At 37.2% G+C, this 16469-nt stretch overlaps 1 protein-coding gene and 1 pseudogene across 1 annotated transcript in view; both read right to left on the bottom strand.

Annotated features, from left to right (window-relative positions):
* The window catches only part of Fbxw10b (F-box and WD repeat domain containing 10B), a 41983-nt gene that overhangs the window by 13652 nt on the left and 11862 nt on the right, over window positions 1–16469 (bottom strand).
* LOC147829720 (zinc finger protein 148 pseudogene) lies at window positions 16–11076 on the bottom strand (annotated as a pseudogene).

Here is a 16469-nt window from a genome sequence, read left to right as displayed (position 1 = left end):
GTAGGAATCAAGCCCAAAAAATGTTTGAGATTTTCTAAGGCCCCAAGGGATGATACTATACAGAATTCCTTTAGATCTATAGGTAGTTGGAAGGCTGTAGAGTTTCATGGGTAAGCTGAAAATCAAAGACCTTGATTTGAATCTGAGTTGCAACACTATTTAGTATAATTTTGCGGAAGTTACAGTGCATGTAACAATAAAACAGTGGCTGACACATACAAGATGCTTGATAACTGTTACTAGTTGTAGGTGGGAGGGTCCCTGGAATGAACACAGGGCCTAGAATCCATAACACTGATTCAGCAGTAGACCTGATCTTCAAACAAGAGCAACAGACTAATTTACCACTGTTGTTTAGTTCCAAAATGTTTTATGTACATTTAAAACCTATCTAAAAGATACATGAGAACAAGTATGAATCATGCTGGGTTTTTGATAAAAAAAACTGACCAGAGGTCTCTCAACTATCATTGACTTCCATTTCAGCCAGATTGCTCTACTGCTTTTGTGACAGGACAAAGTATAATGTTACAATAAAGGACCCTGGTGTCAGCTGCCTGAGCCTCAATCACAGGTCCATCACTTACTGGCTGTGTGATCTTGACTAAGTTACTGTATCATTCTGTGCCTCAGTTTCTTCATCTGTAAATTGGAAATAACAATGGTACTTACCTACTAGGGTTATTTGAGAATTGCCACATAACGTATAACTAATAAAAACTGGGGAGAGGTAGAATATGGTGAGCTTTTTCTTCTAAAATTCCCAAGCTCCTGCAGCCTTACTAATTCCTTCCTAGCTATTCAGAGCCTATGATGCAACCACAGTGCATTTACCAAAGTTCCAGTGGTCTGAAAAAAAGCATGTTTTGAATTTCTGTTTCTCATGATATGGCAGGCAACATGTCCAAGTTGGTTTCTTTAATGTAAGAAGGGAAAGGTATTTTATAAACTTTTTGTTTTTTATGTTTATTTTTTTTCTTAGTACATGTTTAGAGCACATAATGTTTATATTCATCTTAAGGAGTTAAGTACATCTACTTAATATATCTTAATTCTTTGTATTTCTCTTCCCTTCCTTTCCCTCCCCCTTCATTTCTACATTCTCATCACATTTGCAAAAGATTTATCTCCCTGTTTCCCATTACCTATCTTTTGGGGTTTTTCTTAATTATTTATACTTTGGTTTTCTCATATAAGAGAAACCATGCAATATCAAAGTTTGTGTGTCTGCTTTATTTCACTTTAACATTATGATCTTAAGATGCATCTATTTTCCTACAAATGATTCAAATTTATTCTTCTTTCTAGAAGATTAGTACGCCATCGTGTATAAATACTGCATTTTCTTTATCCATTTATCTATTGATGGATATATAGGCTACTTCCAAGATTTGGCTATGATGAATTGTGCTACTGTAAAAGTGGGTATGCATGCATCATTGTGGTATGATGTCTTTTACTCTTTTGGGAAGATTTCTAGAAGGGGAATAGCAGGGGGGAATGGAACTTCTAGTTTTAGTATTTTTAGGAATCTTCATACTGCCAGTTTACATTTCATCAGCAATGCAAAGGATGCCTTTTTCTCAGAAGTCTTGCCAGCACTTGTTATTGTTTGATGTTTTTTATGATAGCCATTCTTTCTGGAGTAAGATAGAAATTCAATATTACTTTAATTTGCATTTTCTGAAAAGTGACTATTCATGTTAGTTGCCCATTTTTTGATTAGATCTTTTATTTGGGGGGATCTTTATTTTGAGTTCTTTATAAATTCTAGGCATTAGTCCTATGTCAGATGAGTGGCTAGCAAAAATTTTTTCCCATTCTGTAGGCTCTTTTTCACTGTGTTGGTTGTTTTCTTTGCTGTGAAGAAGCTTTTTAACTTTTTTTTTTACAGTTTCAAAGATACTTCAATTTCTTTTTGTTGCCAAAAATTAAAATTGTCAATTATGAGATGATTATGACACAACCATATCAAACCTAAAAATCTAAATTTTTTAACTTTGAGAAGTCAAAACTACCACATAGATTCTAAGTGTTCTATATTAACTGAAGTGTATATGTAAAAGTAAAATACAATTAAGCTTTAAAATGTGGAATATACATTTTGTGTAAGCATTCTGTTCTTGGGAATGTAATCTATAGAATATTTTTTACTGAAACTTCAAAACCTTGTACTTGCACATGAAAAATCATTTTAAAAAATCTAGGTACACCTGTACAAAGAAACTGACACCAATACACATACTTTTGCAGAGACTGCTTTGACAGTTGTGTATTTTGGTAAAAGTTTTGAAAGTATGCATATTTTAAAAGTAATTAGGCTTTTAAATAGTGGAGTCTTAGACTATCAGATTTTTATTACCCTTTTTTCTTCAAAACAACACATGTCAATATAATACAAGATGAAAATCAAGGGTATATGGCATATCATTCTTTTTAGAAAGTGGTTTCTTGGTTTCTTTTTCCCCCTATAGGACAAACTAATTTAAGCCATAATCTCTTGACATTTAAACTTTTAAATTCACTCTGTAAAGTATAATCAGATTCCCTGCTAAAGTGCAATGATTATGCTGAAAAACTTAGAAACAGTATGAGTAAGTTTCACACGATTACTAATCTCATAAGAATGTACAATGTTATCAGTTAGGAAACGATTGTGGGAAAGTCTTTTCTTTTTTCCTTTTTAACTTGTGTAGGTGGAATAGCAAGTTTCTGATCTAAAACAAGTAATGCATTGCTTCTAGAAAGGTGACAACATGTAAGGCAGTTCAAAGAATGCTGACTAACCAAACAAAATGCAGTTACTGGATTATCTTGCTATTCGTATCAGCTTAACTTGTTAGAATGCATTGCTCTTAAATCTGTATAGCACTCCATTTTACACAGAGTAACCCCACTCTTGATTAATCTGTTCTAAAGTGCCAGTATTATTTACACTTTTTTTTTTTAGCCAAAAGTCTAGCCAGTTGAGGCATCTGGTAAAGATATCATCCCAGATCTGTTATCATTTACATTCACCAAGGGAAATTCTGAAAATTCAGCACTTATCCCTGGTCCCGCAGGTTCACTTGTCCTTTGGCAGTGCTAAACTGAGTAGCTATTCCAGCTCTAGATCCATGATATGGAGCACAGAAGGGCTGTTCAAACGAGCTCATTTGGTAAGCTTGGTGGACAGGCTGAGCCTCAGCTTTCTTCTGAGAAGTCACTTGATCCATGAAGTCCTGTGTGGATGTGGCAGAAGCATGGTTTGTCGCACCACCTGAAAAGGGAAATGAGGGCTGTGAATCACCAACTATTAGTCCAAAGTGGGACTTATCTGGAGTTGTACTAGGTGGAGAATTCATTCCTGATTGAAAGCTATTGAGAGGCATGGCTGCATAGACTTGTTTGTCTATGGAAGAGAACGCTGGCTGATTTGGAAGGGTCTGGTTATCAGTCACAAGGTTAAGGCTCAGGCTATTCAAATAGGCATTGTTTTGGTTAGTTCTGTCCAAAGCTTGTTGCAGAAACTTAGAGTGTTCTTGTAACATGTTGACTTTATCTGACGAGGATGCTTGGGAGCTTGATCCAACATTACCTGATGGGTTGACCTCGGGTACTTCTGAAGAATTTATTGATATGCTAGATGTCACTTCAGTGTCTGCAACACTGAAGGAAATCTCGTGCTGTCCACTAGCTTTATGAGAATAATGATCCAACAGAGTCTGCAGTACCTCATCTGGAATAACATTTTTGTCGTGATTACTCTTAATCTCCAAATTCAGTGGCTGTGAATCTAGTATGGATACTGTGCTGCTTTCATCAATAACACTTGCCACAACTGCTTGTGTTACAGAAGGCTGGGAAGCTATGTACCCACATTCAGTGCATACTCTCTGCTGTTGTTACTTGCTGCTTGAAGATACCTCTTCTTCTTCAGAAACTGCATGGCATCATTGTAATTAGTACTACTGTGTACAGGTTTACTGGGCCCCTCTTGCAAGTTATCAGCTTGATCAATGTCAGCATTGCCTTTTGAGTCGAGTAAAGCTTGTTTATCCACAAGCTCAAATGCATACTTTGAAACTTTGCTCTTTTCATATATAGGTAAGGGTGAAATGGTTTGATTTTGCTTCAGTGGCTGTTTCAGACTTCTCTTACTATTAATTTTTTTGAGAACCAACTTCGGTGGGTGTATTTCTCCTGATGCATCTTCTAGATGAGATCCTCGAACTGAAGAATGTGGCATTTCAACAGCATATTCTGCTACCATATACTCATCTTTTACTTTAGTACTCGAAGAATAAAGAGGCAAGTAATCATTTTTGTGTTTTTTCAGGTCAGACTTGTCCAAAGAACTCTCTTTGTAGATTTCAGATGATTTCTTTTCAGCTTTCTGCCTTTTCTTTTTTGGCAGTGAGTAATCTTTTGGTGATGTAGAAAAGCCAGAATCTTCCTCAGATGTCAGAAGGCCACCTTTGATGGCACATCTCTTTAATATTTTTGTCATGGTTTTCATGGTGCATACATTTATGTTTCAATACACGATCTATTCTGGAAAAATACTGTAAACAGTATTCACACTGGTAAGGTTTTTCTCCACTATGAGTTCTATTATGCCTTTCCATATGATACTTTCATATGAATCTCATACCACATTCATCACAGTGAAATGGTTTTTCACCAGTGTGAATCTTCTCATGTCTCTGTAGCGGGTTCTTCTGTATAAAACACATGTCACATTGACTACATTGAAATGGTTTTTCACCTGTATGAATGAAGACATGTCTCCGTAACTGATAGTTCGTTCTAAAGGCAGCATTGCCGTGCTCACAAATGTGAGATTTAGGGGCTTTCAAACCAAGTGATCCATCCTCATTTATTGTAAGGATTTTTGCAGGAGAACATTATTTCCACTTCTTCTTTTTCTGTAAGTCTACTGGCTCTCTGATTTGTTTTTTGTCTCTCATCACCTGCTGAGATACATCAGTCAAAGTAATTTCCTGCTTTACACTCATACGGACATTAAGTGCATACTGGAGTCCTTCAGGAAGTCTTTCATGTGTTTCAATCTGTTCTTCATCTTTTTTCACCATCTCCTCATGGACCATGAGTTCATCATGTGATATCAAGTCCTGCTGTCTCATTTCACTCTCTTCTAACATTTCATCTGAAGTGAAGATCTCCAGGTGAGGCAGACTTTGGTCTTGAAGTACTGACTCCTGCAGCTCTCCAGAAACAGTAGACTGGTAAGACACTCCACCCATTACAACCATTGCCCAGGGAGACGGCATTCCATCTATGCTGTCACATTTAAGAAACAATCCTTCCAGTTTGTTGTCAATGTTCATGCTTAAGTATAACGGTCTGAGACTAAGGTAAAAATGAAGACTTCAACCACTGCCACCAGCGCCAAGGAGCAGAACAGCCCACAGCACAAAGGAGATGGGCCTTCTGGGTCAACATAGCGTAACCTCCAGCACAGAGGAGCAGAGGTGCCCCCAACACAGAGGAAGTGAACCTTCCAGGCCGCCATACCACTGACCCCAGGGCAGAGGAGGTGAGCTGGGCAGGCAGAAGGAGCACACATCCCTTCCCCACCCCTTGAAATGAGAAGTCATGTAAACAAGTCTCAAAACAAGACTTCCAGATCACCTAAAGCAACCCCAAAGGCAAACAAGATGGAACAGTCTGATACTCAACAACCTGGACTCCCTGAACTGGCAATGAAAGAGGATCTGGAAAAAATGAAATCAGAAATAATTTCTCAGATATCAGCAGAGATTGTTCCCATAGTGCAAGACATGATTAATAAATCTAGAGAGGACACAGATAAAAAAAAATAGAGGAGCTGAGGAACATGAGAATCCCAACATAGGAAACAAATGAAATCCATAAAACAGATGAAAACAGATTTCCTGGAGATTGCAAACTCCATTGAAAGTTTACACATCAGAATGAACCAATGTGAGGACAGAATTTCAGATATAGAAGATATGATTGCAAGTAGTGATCAGGAAAAGAAAAATTTCTTTGAAATAGTAAGGGACCACAACACATCAATCCAGAAGCTGCTAGATGATGCAAAGAAGAATAACATAAGACTGATTGGAGTCAATGAAGAAACAGGAGAGAGTGCAGATGACATAAAAGAACTGTTCACAGAAGTGATGGCAGAAAACTTCCCAAGCAGGGGAAAAGAATTTGACAGATAAGTGAGGCGTAGGACTCCAACTAGCCTCGATCAAAAAAATCTACACATAGGCATATAATAGTCAAAATTCCACAAACCCAACAGAAGAATAAAATTCTGCAAGCAGTTAGAGAAAAGACACAAATCACATGCAAAAGAAAGCCCATCAGAATTACAGCAGACTTCTCAACACAAACCATCAAAGCAAGAAGAGGTTGGAGTGACATATTTCAAGCCCTAAAGGAAAACAGCCTCCAACCCAGATTGATGTACCCTGCAAAACTATCTTTCAAAATTGATGGAGAAATAAGATACTTTCATGACAAAGAGCACCCGAGGAACATCATGAATACCAAACCAGCACTCGAAAAATTTCAGACAATATCCTAGGAAAAAACAACAAGGATCACAACCCCAGGAAACCAAGCAGAGTGAATCCATCAGGCATGACAAGAAATTAAATGTAAAGGGGGAGAATCCAACAAAAAGAAAAAGTCATGATAAGGATAAGTCAGTACATATCAGTTATAACCATCAATGTTAATGGCCTCAAATCACCAATAAAAAGAAATAGACTGGCAGAATGGGTCAAGAAGCAAGACCCAACAATATGCTGCATACAAGAAACACACTTAATTCAAAAAGAAACTCATAGACTGAAAGTTAAAGGGTGGAAAACAATACTTCATGTGACAGGATCCCGAAAAAAAGCAGGACTAGCTATCCTATTTGCAGATCAAATGGATTCCAAACCAACACTGATTAAGAGAGACAAAAAAAGACACTACATCCATGTAAAGGGAACAATCCCAGAGGAAGAGATGACAATCATAAACATATATGCACCAAACACTAGTGCACCCAACTATATAAAACAAATACTAATGGACATGAAAAATCAAATAGGCACTAATACAATAGTAGTGGGGGACTTCAATACTCCACTGTCACAAGTAGATCAACTAGACAAAAAGTAAAGAACAAAATACTATAACTCAATCAAACTCTTGAATAAGTGAACTTAGCAGATGTTTACAGAGTGTTCCACCCCACAAAATCAGAATACACATTCTTTTCAGCTGCACATGGGTCATTTTCGAAAATGAACCACATACTCACGCATACAACATGTTTAAGTAAGTGCAAAGGAATTGAAGATATTCCCTGTATATTATCAGACCATATTGTGATGAAATTGGAGATCAATAGCAAAAGAAACTGCAAGAATTTCATAAACATGTAAATTGAACAACACATTTCTGAATAACCAATGGGTCACAGAGGAAATTAAAGAAGAAACCAGAAGTTTCTACAATTAAATGACAATGATAATACAACATATCAGAATCTATGGGATACAATGAAAGCTGTCCTGTGAGGGAAATTGATAGCAGTGAATACTCATATTAGGAAAACAGAGTGAGCCTAATTAAACAACCTGATACAGAACCTCAATCTTCTGGAAAAAGAAGAACAGGACAAACCCAAAGCTCATACAAGGGAGGAAATTATAAAGATCAGAGCAGAAAACAATGCAATGAAGACTAAGAGAATGATACAAAAAAAATCAATGAAGCCAAGAGTTGATTCTTCAAAAGAATAAACAAAATTGACAAACCCATAGCCAACCTTATCAGAAAAAGGAAAGAAAAGGCCCAAATCCATGCAATTAGGAATGAAAAGGATGAAATTACAACAGACCCAGCAGAAATCCAAAGGATCATCAACACCTACTTTGAGAACCTATACTCCAATAAGATGGAAAACACGGAAGAAATTGACAGATTCCTAGATATGTATGAATTACCAAAGTTGAACAAGAAGACCTAAAAATGCTAAACAATCCAGTATCAATCAATGAAATTGAAAATGTAATTTAAAACTTAGCAACTAAGAAAAGACCGGTCCTCGTGGCTTCACTGCCGAATTCTACAAGACATTTAGAGAGGAACTGCTGCCACTACTGTTTAAACCCTTCAGTGAAATTGAGAGGAAAGCAATACTCCAGAATTCATTCCTGGAAGCAACCATCACCTTGATCCCCAAAGCAGAGAAAGACCAAACCGAAAAAGACAACTATAGGCCAATCTCACTAATGAACCTAGATGCAAAACTCCTTAATAAGACACTGGCAAATAGAATACACATGATCATAAAGAAGATCATACACCCTGACCAAGTGGGATTCATCCCAGGGATTCAGAGATGGTCCAATATTCACAAATCAATAAATGGAGCCAAGGACAAAAACCATATGACCATCTCAGTAGATGCAGAAACAGCACTTGACAAAATCCAACATGCATTTATGATAAAAACCCTACAAAAAATCAGACTAGACGATCTCTACCTCAATCTGATAAAAGCCATCTATGAAAATCCAACAGCCAATATCATACTAAATGGTCAAAAACTGAAATCCTTCACACTAAAATCAGAAACAAGACAAGGATGTCTATTATCACCACTCCTGTTCAATATAATTTTGGAAACATTAGCCACAGCAATTAGACAAGAGAAAGAAATAAAAGGATAAAAATAGGAAATGAAGAAGACAAATTGCCATTATTTGCAGATGACGTGATACTCTATATAGAAGACCCCAAGAACTCCACCAAAAGTCTTCTAGACATAATAACCAAATTCAGTAAAGTAGCTGTATACAACGTCAACACACAAAAATCAATAGCTTTCTTCTACATGAACAACAGACTCACTGAGAGAGAAATAGAGCAAACAATTACTTTCAAAATAGCATCCAAAAAACTGAAAGACTTAGGAATCAACCTAATGAAAGAAATCAAAGACCTCTTCTCTGAAAACTGTAGCACTTTGAAAAAAGAGATTGAAGGGGATATCAGAAAATGGAAAGACATCCCTTGCTCCTGGGTAGGAAGGATCAACATAGTGAAAATGGCCGTACTTCCAAAACTGCTATATAGATTCAATGCAATCTCAATTGAGATCCCAGCAGTATACTTCACAGACCTTGAGAAAACAATCCAAAAATTCATTTGGAACAAGAAGAAACCCAGAATAGCAAAAGCAATTCTAGGTAACAGAGACATGGCAGTGGGTATTACAATCCTCACCTTGAAACTATACTACAAAGCTACTGTGATAAAAACAGCATGGTACTGGCAAAGAAAAAGAACTGAGGAACAGTGGAATAGATTAGAAGATACAGAAACACCTCCAGACACACTCAGCCACCTCATCTTTGACAAAGGATCCAAACACCCTCACTGAGGGAAAGATAGCCTCTTTAATCAATGGTGCTGGAGAAATTGGGTTTCAATTTGCTAAAGACTAAAACTAGACCTCTATCTCTCACCATGCACTCGACTAAAATTGAAATGAATTAAAGATCTAAATATTAAAACAGAAACGCTGAACCGGCTGGAACAGAGGTTAGGTAGAACTCTTGAAGACATTGGTGTAAGAAAAGATTTTATGAGCAAAACCTCAGTTGCCTGTGAACTAGCACAAATAATCAACAAGTGGAATCTCTTCTTATTAAAAAGCTTCTGCACAGCAAGAGAAACCACCAACAATGTGAAGAGACAATCCACAATGTGGGAAAAATTTTTCACCAGCTGTTCCTCAGACAGAGGTCTCCTATCTAGAATATAGAGAACTTAAAAAAAATCAGATCTCCTAAATTTAAAGACCTAATCCAAAAATGAGCACCTGAAATGAACAGGCATTTCTCAGACAAAGAAGTAGAAATAGCAAATAAATACATGAAAAAATGTTCAACATCACTGGTCATTCAAGAGATGCAAATGAAAACAACACTGAGATTCCACCTCACTCCAGAAAGAATGGCTGCTATCAAGAAATCAACCAATAACAAATGCTGGCAGGGCTGTAGGGAAAGAGGAACCCTGCTCCACTGCTGGTGGGAGTGTAGACTGGTGCAACCACTGTGGAAATCAGTATGGAGATACCTCAAAGGACTAGGACTGGAAGTCCCATTTGACCCTGCTATTCCACTGCTGGGGATCTTCCCCAAACAATTAAAAGAATCATACCACAGTGATATATGTGCGCCCATGTTCATAGCAGCACAGTTTGTAATAGCTAAAACTTGGAAACAGCCCAAATGCCCATCAACTGGAGACTGGATAAAGAAAATGTGGTTTTTTAATAAAATGGATTACTATTCAGCCATAAAAAATGAGAAATTAGAGACATTTATAGCTAAGTGGATGCACATTGAGGTGATACTCTTAAGTGACATAAATAGGACTCACATGTGTAAATACCAAATAGTTTCTCTAATATGAGAAACTGAAAGTGTAAACAAGGACTAAAAGGTATAATAGATAATGTGAAATAGGAAGAAAAGGGGCAAAGGGAAAGGGGAAGTGGGAGGGGTAGGGGAAAGGAAAGAAGGGAATGGAGTTAATATAAGAAAATGAAAAAATAGAAACAAAGTCTTTGTAAATAGGGAGGGATGGAGGGGTTGAAGGGAGGGTAGGGGAATGGGGGGAATATAAGAACCAAGAGAGATTATGTAAAGGTGCAAATTTTCAATGATGAATGTCATTATATTGTACACCTAAAATGTACCAATAAAATTTTAAAAAAGAAGAAAGTTTCCATATCAATATTCTATTAAGAATAAAAATGAAGACTTCAAGAAAGGGAAGGCTGTAGAGTTGAAAAAGAAATCATGGTTGAGTTTCTACCTTTCTCAGGTTTCAGAAACCCTCAATACCACCTTAATCACTTATGCCATCCAATTCCTCTATAAAATCTGCCAGGCAAATGCCTGTCCCGCCAAATTACTTGGCTGAATTTTCAAGCTGCTGATTCCTCCCCTTTGTCTGTGGGAGGAGCAAACTCACATGGTCACCGACTGCAGGAGGTGGTGGCTCCAACGTTCCTAGCAGCTGGGAGAGGACGAGAGGGGTGGGGTGGGGGGGGGACTTTTGCTGTGGCAGCTCCAGCAACAGCTTCCACCCCTGCGCCTTTCTCCTTCTCCTCCTCCCCCCTCCCCTCCCCTCCCCCTTCTCCCCTCCCCTCCCCTCCCCCTTCTCCCCTCCCCTCCCCCTTCTCCCCTCCCCTCCCCCTTCTCCCCTCCCCCTCTCCCTCCCCCCTCCTCCTCTTTCTCCCAGAGCAGTAGAGAGGCAGACAGACCTGGGCTGGAGCTCCGTTGCGGTCCCCGCCCCTTTTTGACTTGATATAATCCGATTTGTTGATTCTTGATGATATTTCTTGTACAACTGGGGTTCTGATTAGAAAGTTCCTTCTTGTGCCTATATGTTCAAGAGTTTTATCTATTTTATCTCCCATCGTATTGTTTCTGTTTTAATATTTATGTCTTTGACCCATTTTGACTTTACTTTTGTGTGTGGTGAGAGGTATGGGTCTAGATTCAATCTTCTGCATGTGTGTAATCAGTTTTCCCAGCACCACTTGTCAAAGAGACTATCTTTCCTCCAGCATATGCATTTGGCTCCTTTGTCAAAGATCAAAAGATTTAATGTGCCTGAGGTTGTTTCTTCATCTTCTATTCTATTCCATTAATCTACATGTCTGTTTTTGAAGTATATAGTTTCTAGTATATAGGAATACAGAGAACTTCCTTGACATAGTATAACTTATAAACCAAAGTCACAATGGCAAGCCGTATGCTAAATGGAGAAACTGCAGAAGCAGTCACTTCAAAAAAGGAAAGCAGGTAACAATGCTTATTTTCAGTCTTTCTGATTACTATGGCACTGGAAGACCCAGGCAAAGTTATAAGAAAGAAAAAAGAAAAGAATGATACATGTATTAGAAAAGAAGATAATTGGCAATATTAACAGCATACTATCATCTACATAGGAAAACCAAATCAGCATAGCACATAGCAAGGTTGCTGGATACAAAACCAACCTACAAAAATCAATAACATTTCTCTATTCCAGCAATAACCAATTTGAAAATAGATAAAAAGACAAGATATTATAATGTTATAGGTAGTTAATGAGAATACACAAGACTTTTACAAAGAAAAATTTAAAGCTCTAAGAACGGACAAAGATGACTGCCTTAGTCTCCTCATTGCAGAGACAAGTACTCTAGACACACAACTTAAAGGAGGAGAGGTTTATTTTGGCTCAGGGTTACTGTCCATGGTCAGCTGGCTCCATGAAAGAAAGAGCATGGCAGAAGGGCATACTGCAAGAAAGCTCCTCATGTCATGGCAGCCAGGAAGAAGAGAGAAAAGGAGGGAGGCCTGAAAGGGAGATGTACCCTTCCACAGAATGCCCCGGTTACCTACTTCTTCCAACCAGATCCCACCACCTTACAGCAAGTCAGCTATATCACCTCAATAATCCAATCACACTCCAAAATCCCCACCTATGAGTACATGAGGCCTTTGGGGGACATTCTCTATTCAAGTCATAACAGTGGTCTAAATGAATGTGTTCCTCATATTAATCTATAAATTCCATGCAACCTCGGCCCAAAGTCTAGTTTGGTTTTCTTGTAAAGACAATAAATTTATTCCAAAAACTCAAAACATACATACCATAAATGTTAACATAAAAAAGAAAAGAGTAGAACTGGTCCCATCATGATATATTAAACATTTATCAAATGCATTATGAAAAACAGATAAAATATTAAAAATAGGATGGCTTTGGTGCAAGAACAGAAAAACAGAGCAATGAACTAGAATGGAGCTCAGAGACATCCTCATGCGTGTATGGGAAATGACTGTGTGATAAAGATGAGCAACAAATCAATGAGGTAAATGACAAGTTACTCAGTAGTTTCTCTGGGAGGAAAACCTGTTCATTTTATTTAAAAATTAATCAACAAAATGGAAATCCTACTTAACATCACATACAAAGTTGAACTACAAATGGATTGGCTGAATACAAAAGATAAAAACCCTAAAGTTAATAAAAGAAAATGTTGGAAAATATCTCTATGACCTAAAAGTGGGAAGAACCACAGCCCTGACAGTAGGGGGGAATCTGAAAAAGTGATAAATTTTATTACATTAATATTAAGGATTTTTGTTCAACAAAGGACACTATGAACAAAGTCAATAAATGAAAGAAAAATAGATGGTATTTGCTATTTTAAAACTGACAAGGGACTAACATCTAGAAGGAAATACAAAGAACTGCAAGTCAAGAAGAAAATTAGAGCAATCTCAACAGAAAAGTAAGCCAAAGGATATCATTAGAAGACTTACAAAAGAGGTCATGAAAGGGAATAAGAAAATTCATTAGTAACCAGAATTACTAATACACATGGAAATGACTTTATGCAAATTGATTCGACAAAAATTTGAAAGCTAGAGAGTGTTTAATGTCGGTAAAGAAGTAGAAATACCAGGAGCCTGGTGGTGAGAGTGTAGACTGACATTCATCCTGGAATTTAACCTGGTACATCTTAGTCAAATTAGGGGCTACCCAACCTATATCTAAACATACCCACTCCTGGGTACATATCTCTAAAAGAAATCTCATACGAGGTGTGATGGTACACACCTGTAATCCCAAGCACTCTGAGAAGCTGAAGCAAAAGGTTCACAAGTTCAAGCCTAGCCTGGGCAACTTAGTGACTTAGTGAGATCCTGCATCAAGTGAAAAATAAAAAGGACTGGAGATATAGCTCACTGCAAAGGCCCTGTGTTAAATCCCCAATACTGCAAAAAAGAAAAAGAAAAAAGAAGGAAGGAAGGAAGGAAGGAAGGAAGGAAGGAAGGAAGGAAGGAAGGAAAAAGGAAACAGAAGAAAAAGAAAAGAATCTCATAATGTTCATAAAGGGTCATATATGAAAAAGTATGAAGATGTTCAGTGAGCATTAGTCAGAGTCAACCTAGTGCCCATCACCATGGAGGCAAGTAAGTTAAACATGTATACAGACCGTAGAGTACTACAAAGAGCCAAAAGCAACTGACTTGGTGATCACATGAGTGAATCTGTGAGCTCCAGAGCTCCAGCCTGCTAGGCTACACTGCAGGTTTTGAACTTGCCAACCTCCATAATCACATAAGCCAATACCTTATAATAAATCTCTTTCTACTTATATACACATCTTATTGGTACTGTTTTTCTTAGAACCCTAATACACATATGAAACATGTTCAACCTCATTAGTAAACAAGGAACTTAAAGGTAAAACTCCAATGAGGTTTTATTTAATACCCATCAGATTGGCAAAAATGTCAAAGACTGACAATACAAAGTTTTGATAAAGACTTATAAAGAGAGATATTCTCATACTCACTGATGGGATTCTAAATTAATACAACCACTTAGGAAAACAGCTTAGTATTCCTACCTAGAGACCCCCTACTATGAAGATACCTTAAAAAAAAAACCTCATGCATATGGGCACCAAGTGATAACAGCCAAGAGTACCCATAGAGCATTATTGGGAAGAATTAAAGACCAGAAATAATGCAAACAAACATCCATCAACAGAAAAATAAATGAGTTATGATACATTCATCCAATAAAATACTGAATCTCTGTGAAGATAAATTAATGGCTGCAACCTACATCATATGGATGGATCTCACAAACAGAGCTCAGTTTAAGAATCAAGTGCTCCATGGGTCATTCTCCAAAATAGACCACATGCTAGCTCATAGGACATATTGAAGTAAATGTAAAAAGTATTGAACTTACCTCCTGTATATTATCAGACCATAATGCAAAAAAATTGGAGAGCAATAGCATAAGAAACTCCAAAACCCCTACAAACACATGGAAATTGAATAACACTCTCCTGAACAACCAAGAGTCACAGAGGAAATTAAAGAAGAAATTAGACAGTTTCTACAAGTAAGTGATAATGCCAGTACAACATACAGGAGTCTATGGGACACAATGAAAGCAGTTCTAAGAGGGAAATTCATAGCAGTGAATCCCCATATTAGGAAAACAGAGAGAGCTCAAATAAACAACCTACTGCTGAACCTCAAGCTCCTAGAAAAAGAAGAGCATAACAAACCCAAAGCTCATACAAGAGAGGAAATTATAAAGATCAGGGCACAAATCAATGCAATGGAGACTAAGAGAATGATACAAAAAAAAAATCAATGAATCAAAGAGTTAGTTTTTTGAAAGAATAAATAAATCAATAAATCTTTACGCAACCTTATCAGAAAAAGGAAAAAAAGGCTCAAATCCAGGCAATTAAGAATGAAAAAGGTGAAGTTACAACAGATTCAGCAGAAATCCAGAGGATCATCAATACCTACTTCAAGAACCTATACTCTAATAAAATGGAAAACACAGAAGAAATGGACAGATTCCTAGATACATATGAATTGTCAAAGTTAAATGAAGAAGATACAGAAATTCTAAACACCCCAATAACAGTGAGTGAAATTGAAAATGTAATAAAAAATTTACCAACAAAGAAAAGCCCAGGTCCTGATGGCTTCACTGCTGAATTCTACAAGACATTTAAATAAGAACTATTGCCGTTACTCTTTAAACTCATCAATGAAATTGAAAGGGAAGCAAGTCTTCCAAATTCATTCCTGGAAGCAAGTGTTACTTTGGTTCCAAAACCAGGGAAAGACCCAACCCAAAAAGAGCACTACAGGCCAATCTCCCATAGATGCAAAAATCCTCAACAAGATACTGGCAAACAGAATACAGAGTGTCATTAAGAAGATCATACACCCTGACCAAGTGGGATTTATCCCAGGGATCCAAGGATGGTTCAACATCCATAAATCAATAAATGTAATACACTATATTAACAGAGTCAAGGACAAAAACCATATGATCATCTCAATAGATGCAGAAAAGGCATTTGACAAAATCCAACACCCATTCATGATAAAAATGCTACAGAAAATTGGAATAGAAGGTCTTTATCTCAACCTGATTAAGGCTATCTATGAAAAACCAACAGCCAACATCATACTAAATGGTCAAAAACTGAAAACTTTCACACTAAAATCAGAAACAAGACAAGGATGGCCACTATCACCACTCCTTTTCAATATTGTTCTGGAAACATTAGGCACAGCAATTAGAAAAGAGAAAGAAATAAAAGGAATAAAGATAGGAAAGGAAGAAGTGAAACTGTCATTATTTGCTGATGATATGATACTTTACATAGAAGACCTAAAAAACTCGGTCAAAGTCTTCTAGACCTAATTGACAGATTTAGTAGAGTAGCTGGATACAAGGTCGACACTCAGAATACAATAGCCTTCTTATATGCAAATAGCAGACTCATTGAGAGAGAAATTTGGGGAATAATTCCTTTTGCAGTAGCATTTAAAAAAATGAAATATCTAGGAATCAACCTAACAAAGGAA

This window comes from Heterocephalus glaber, unplaced genomic scaffold, assembly GCF_053883595.1.
Source record: "Heterocephalus glaber isolate CG9 unplaced genomic scaffold, H.glaber_assembly_v1.0 deba00000474, whole genome shotgun sequence".
Taxonomy (NCBI): domain Eukaryota; kingdom Metazoa; phylum Chordata; class Mammalia; order Rodentia; family Bathyergidae; genus Heterocephalus; species Heterocephalus glaber.
This window is presented reverse-complemented; position numbering and strand designations above follow the sequence as displayed.